This window comes from Dicentrarchus labrax, unplaced genomic scaffold (assembly GCF_905237075.1).
Source record: "Dicentrarchus labrax unplaced genomic scaffold, dlabrax2021, whole genome shotgun sequence".
Taxonomy (NCBI): Eukaryota; Metazoa; Chordata; class Actinopteri; family Moronidae; genus Dicentrarchus; species Dicentrarchus labrax.
The window spans coordinates 41,302-47,410 of NW_026136910.1; the positions used below are offsets into that span (position 1 = coordinate 41,302).

Genomic DNA, 6,109 nt, shown 5'->3' on the forward strand with positions numbered 1-6,109 from the left:
CTGGGACTCCACAGAAAGTGGAGCGGATCATACAGCAGCAGCAGGACCAGAACTCTTTACATCCTGTTGGATCATCTGTGGACTGCCTGTAGCTTTTAGAGCACATTCACATTAAACTAGAACTTTATTATTATCAATTGTTAACAGATCAACTCACATCAGCAACACCTGTACAAGGAACGCTCTGACATCATCCACAACCAGGTACAACAAGGACCGTCACACCCCCAGGGTCAGAAAGGTTACTGTTCTTTTACTTTGTAGTTTTCATGTCTTACTTCCTGTTTTATTTTGTAGTTGTCCTCCTCTTGTGCTCCTGGTTCCTCGTCGGCGGCCGACACCTGTTCCCGTTGAGCTGCAGTCTGATTCCCTGGCTCCACTGGCCTCAGGTCCTGCACCCCAGCCTCTGGTCCTCTGGACCGCTGCCATCCACACTGAAAGGTCTTCAGCAGGTTCTGATCGATCTGATCGGTTCTGCCACAGAAGGCCACCTGTGATCAATAACACATTAAAAACATTTCTAGGCTGTCAGTTTCCTATCAGGACAGATTCTATCACGTTTAAAGGTGATGAAGAAACACTGCAGTGATGGACAGGTGTACTCCAGTGCACTGTGACATCACTGGTGGGCGTGGCCAAATTAAAATCAGACTGCCTCCAGCTGCTGCAGCTGTTTGATAAAGAACACACAGGAAGAGCAACAGGACCAATTCTCATCCAGAACAACCTTTATTGGTCAAAGCAGAGCAGCAGGAGCAATGCTATTGATTATTGATCAACCTATGATCTGACCATGAGAACCAGTTTAACAGCTGAACCACAGCATGAGTGTGAAACTGTTCTGAGAAAATAATTTCTCTCTACTCACTTCTTCTTTTCATGTCTTTATCTGTCTTTACCCACACTTCCCCATTCTGAGAATCAACACACAGCAACAGTGCTGTGAACTTTCCTTCAGTGGCGCCCCCTGTGGACAAAAGCAGTAGTGCTGTAGTTCATTGACAACAGTAAAGGCTCCGGTATACTCGCGCTTTTGGACTTGTGGCGCGACAACGTGACGTCACAGTAGCGCCATAACTATATATACTTGCACGTGGTGGGCGGCACCTCGCTACTGAGGAAAGGCTCCCGACTTTGCTATTTCTACGCACTGGAAGAAGAAGAAAAAGGTAAACAATGGCAGAACTGTCAGCAGCATTGGCGTCAGTGCAACCGATTTGGTCCAGCATTTACTTTCTGAAAGAATATGCATTATTATGTTGGCACGTAGAACAGTAAAACGTGTACTCTTGGTTGAGGCCTTTTTTAAAAGTCCTTTTTTGTCAGTCTACCTTCCCCTTACCCTCTACCATTTACTGTCATCTCTCTCTTTAATGCCCAATTTAGTTAAAATGCTACAATTTGCTGATAGAGAGAGAGTTACATAATCCTTACCCAGTCGGTGAAGGAAGGCCCTAGAGCAGGTGGTTTAGTTGCTGCACACATGGCACAGTTGTTTTCTGTGTTAAACACTAATACAGAAATGCAAATTTTAGATCTTGAACACTACATCAACACAATACAATTACTGTACAAAATGCTTTCACACACCTCAGGCTTTCAGTATTTGCAGAGCAAATTGTTTTCGCTGCACTGCCATTTCTTTTTTGGCTGTTCTAAAACTCATTATTGGAGGTTGTGGAGGTTGTGCCTTCGTCATCTAAATAATAACACAATATGTGATGTATATCAAATAACAATAGTGAAATGTATAGACTTAAAATGATAGCTGTCCTCAAAATATTTTTATCTTCAATTTTTTATCTTACCATAGTGACTATGACACCACAACTGCTGCTGTCCTGTTGGACTGGGTGGTGCATGACAGTCCCTTTCAGTTTTATGTCCCCCCAGTCTGTTTTACTGTGGCAGATCCTCCTCATTTTGAAGTAGTCTCTGTGTGTGAACAATGAATTTAATGATGAACTTACATATATTATATTTACACAATGTAAGACGATGGTGTTGACCACAGGTTTATGGATTGGATATTGAAATACTGAAAAACATGTTGCACTATATAAAGACATTGCATAATGAAATGGGTTATCTCCAAAAAGTGCATTATATGCCCTTTTTGGCTTCATATGAAATCCTGATATGCGTACAATTGCTATTCGTGGCTTGAACGTCAACATGTTGACAGGTGTCACAGCTGGTGTGATCATCAGTAGATGGGCTCTAGTTACCTTTGCTTTGTGGCTCTTGAAAACAAATGCCTTTGAAAGAGGGGTCACATAAACTCCTCTTCGCTTGTGCTTCCTCTGCTTCCAGCATTCAAGGTCAACTCTGTGTTTCTTTTTTCAGGAGAGAGTAGGTATGATTACTGTACACTGCATCATTGAAGTTGTCAAGGTTATAATAGTAGGTGTTAAAAGATAATACTACCACATTTAACATACAATGTTTATCATGATCTGTGATTACTGGCTAAAGAACAGATGAATAGTTCAAAATACATTTTTTGGTAACATCTAACACTAATATACATATGTACTCTTTAAGCTGACTAATGACATACATTTTATGATGCAGCATATGTATTTTGTAGCCATAAGTACATAGGAAAAATATTATTTCCCTTTTAGATATACTTGGAAATCAATGTTTGTAGTTTACCCTCTGAATGGAACGCAGAGAGTCCTTGTACTCCCTTAAAAGGGCATTATGTGTCAACCGATATGCGTGGACAAAGTCATCAAGCCTGGTAAAAGTGCGTCGTTGGAAACGGACCCTTTTCAGGTCCCACTGGCTCTTTTCCATGATCCCCTGGGTACGGTTGTCCTTTCTGAAGTTCTGTTATGACCTAAAAATTCAAAACAAATTGTAACTTATTGTTCTTATTTTATCAACTCAATACGTGCTCTCTGTACATAAGAGCAACACACTTGTCATACATTAATAATTGAATTGATTGATTTTACCTGCGTTCTTTTGTTAGATACAGAGGGCCTTTACCATGGCGGCTAAGGTCACCTAGCAAATAAAATACATTACATTATGAAGTATCCATGACAGGAATAGTGACAGATCAATGAGAAAAGTATTCAAACTAATATGGGACAGAAAATGCAGAGGATAAAATCACCTAGCATGATACTAGACCAAAGAGCAGCGTGGGGCAGAAAGTACCTCTCTAGTGAAGGCACAAATGTTGGGCAGAGGTTCACATTTGGTTCACCATTTTGGTCCAGAACTCCGTCATGTATGACAAGATCAAAGTGCCTTTGGAATAGTGTTGGTCCCACATCCTTCTGGAAGACAAAATGTAGCATTTTAGATTTGTTGTGGTGTGGAGCACCAAACAGGCAATGATTTTCTTTTCTTAAATTCACTTATAACCATCTAAATATTGTACAATATTATATTATTGTCTATTACCATGTACATTCACACTGACTCAAGTAACATATAACAAGTAAAAGTAATATTTATTCCATTAAACGTCTTAACATCACACAACCAATGCCAACATTAAAAAATCTAAAACTGACTGTGGAAGCTTATAGCTGTTTTTAAACTTGAATTTATCAGCACAGAACTTGAGAACAGTAGTGGGACTATAGTGACACCGGCCTTTGTTAGAAAAAGCAACAGCTCCCTCTCATAAATGTTGTTTCTTCTTTCATCATACATTTTCAGTAACAGAGCAAAATGCTATGCGCCATTTCTAAAATTGATTACCTACCACCAAGTTTTCCTCCTCTATTTTTCTCTCATCTATTTCAGGGGGTCAGAAGTCTTTGCAGGTTGTGAAAATGTTTTTCAACCTGCTGTCCACTGCATGAGCTCGAGAACACCACATTAGTGCTGCGGACTATGTCATCAAGCTCATGGAGCGTGGTGGCTTGTGTCATCAGCCCGAAGACGTGCATAGCCAGGTGGTACTGTTTGTAAGCACTGTGGAAGAAAAGGAAATACATACTTCAAGTTAAATACATTTGAACACCTTATCATGTCAAACAGAAATACACATAAACAAACCACTTACTGCTTCCGGCAAAGGTCCTTTGCATTTTTCATGATGTGGCTGAGGCATCGGTGTAGAATAGGTATAGGTAGGACCAGAGATCCATCACATATGTACATCACACACCTTTTCTTGATATGCCTTCCATGGCATCTGATGCAGTCTGTCATGAATGACCCCAGGAAAAATGACACAGATGAAGTTGTGTGGTCGCATGTGACAAATGTGGCCACTGGGACTGGCGACCCACCTTTCAAAGGATGTCTGACCACTATTTCACCCTTTGCCTTTTTAATGATGCTCCCTGTTGCATCAACATAAACTATGTCCTCCTTAGCCCTTCCAGCAAAAAGCTGAATGGTCTCCAGAGACCACAGCATCACTCCCTTTGGGTACTGGATCACCTTTTGGATTACACCCCCCCTTCCTGCAGCTCATCTTCAATGATCTTTTGGAGGCTAATCATTTCATTCTTGTCTCTGCGGTGTTTCTTCCTTGCACCCCGAGAAATTGTTTTCAGGACACCCGTTGTTGGTACTTCATCCCTGCACCCAGAGTCCTCCACAGTCTCATCTAGTTCACTAAGGTTTTCCAGGTACAGAGAACGGGGGATTTTTGAAGTCAATGTTTTTGCAATGACTTCCCTTTCTTTCCCACAGACAGGCCTCCTTTTCAACTCCTCACGATCGTGTCTGACACAGTCTCCCTGGAAGGTCAACATTGCTTACCTCAACACATACAGGACAGTCATCAAACATACAGTACCCAAAACAGGTGAAGAGTGGGGTGTCTCTTGTCGACGTAATCAGTTTGACACTGTGGTGTTTAAATGCAAAACTGCAATAGGGATGAACTGTGCAAATCCCTTTTGACATGACATTTGTCCACTGAGATGTCTTGAACTGATGTCTGTGTTGTCTCTTGTCTTCTTGATATGCCCAGTCCTCTGCAGAAATGAAAAAAAAAGCGCCTGCTGTGGCAATTTCTTGATAAAAAATAAAGTATCTGAATCTTCTGCATTACCTTAAGAGGTTGTGTGATTGTTTGTATTGTCTGGTTGACTGAATGTGCTTTGGTCCTCTGGAGGAAGAGCAGGAGGACTGAAGGTGCCATGTTCATCTGAAGTGGGGCGAGGACTCAAAGTGCTGCCCTCCTCTAGAGGAGGAGAATGAGTGAAAGTACTTTTGTCGACTGGAAGAGGGGGAGAACCCAAAGTGCTGCTGTCCACTTGATGAGGAGGGGGGTGGAGGAGGAGGAGGAGGAGGAGGAGGAGGAACAAGAGGAGGATGAGGAGGAAGAGGAGGAGGAGGAGTGTTGTTGCTGTCAAATGGAGGAGGAGAACTTAAGGTGCTGCTTTCCACCAGAAGAGGGGGAGGACCCGAAGTGCTGCTGTCAAATGACAGAGGAGGAGGACTGAAGGTGCTGCCGTCGTCAGGTGGAGTTTTTCCTGTTAGACCCTTGTTCAGCAAATTAGAAGGCCAAAGATGAATGATATCTTAAGTAAAGCACACTTTTCAAACGTCTAAAGACATAACCACACATTAAATCATGCTTAGCTGACTTAAGGCTGACATTACGGATGCCAATACTAACAATAATAATATTGATGATAATAGTAATAATTATAACAATGATAATTATAATAATAAATATTATTATTAACTATTCAAATTATAATTCAATAAACTGCAAAAACAGGTGGCTGAAAAAATAAATGTCAACATAGTCATGAATACAAATTAACTGGATAAATTACAAATGTGTTACATTACAAATATGTAAAATACAGAACATTAACAGGTTTTTTCAGCAACGGACACACCAGCTGATGCCTGCAGCCTGCCAATGCTTGATAGGATTTCATCCACTGTTTTTGTTATTTTCCTGGACTTTAGGACACAGAACAAACAGTGATTTATTAAGAAAACACAATTATTAAAAAACATATTGCTCAAGACCTTTTTTGACAATGGAATAGCTTAACACGTCCCCGTCCAAATGTTAGATTTGTACTCTAACCAACATTTATATGTGAAAACGTCCACTTCACACAATCAATGGTCATACAATACAAATATTTGCTAATGACTGAATACTGCA

At 40.9% G+C, this 6,109-nt stretch overlaps 1 long non-coding RNA gene across 2 annotated transcripts; it reads right to left on the reverse strand.

Moving 5' to 3' along the window:
- Positions 1-13: 13 nt before the first annotated feature.
- On the reverse strand, positions 14-4,120 carry LOC127360652 (uncharacterized). 2 transcript variants are annotated; one of them, XR_007883871.1, is made up of 9 exons: positions 4,031-4,120; positions 3,728-3,939; positions 3,172-3,293; positions 2,964-3,015; positions 2,659-2,845; positions 2,229-2,336; positions 1,809-1,935; positions 279-474; positions 14-92 (listed from the first exon to the last, which is right to left on the reverse strand). It is a non-coding gene; the product is annotated as an uncharacterized LOC127360652 (long non-coding RNA). The 2 variants fall into 2 exon arrangements; XR_007883872.1 differs by having other exon boundaries at positions 3,128-3,293.
- Between the last annotated feature and the right edge of the window lie 1,989 nt (positions 4,121-6,109).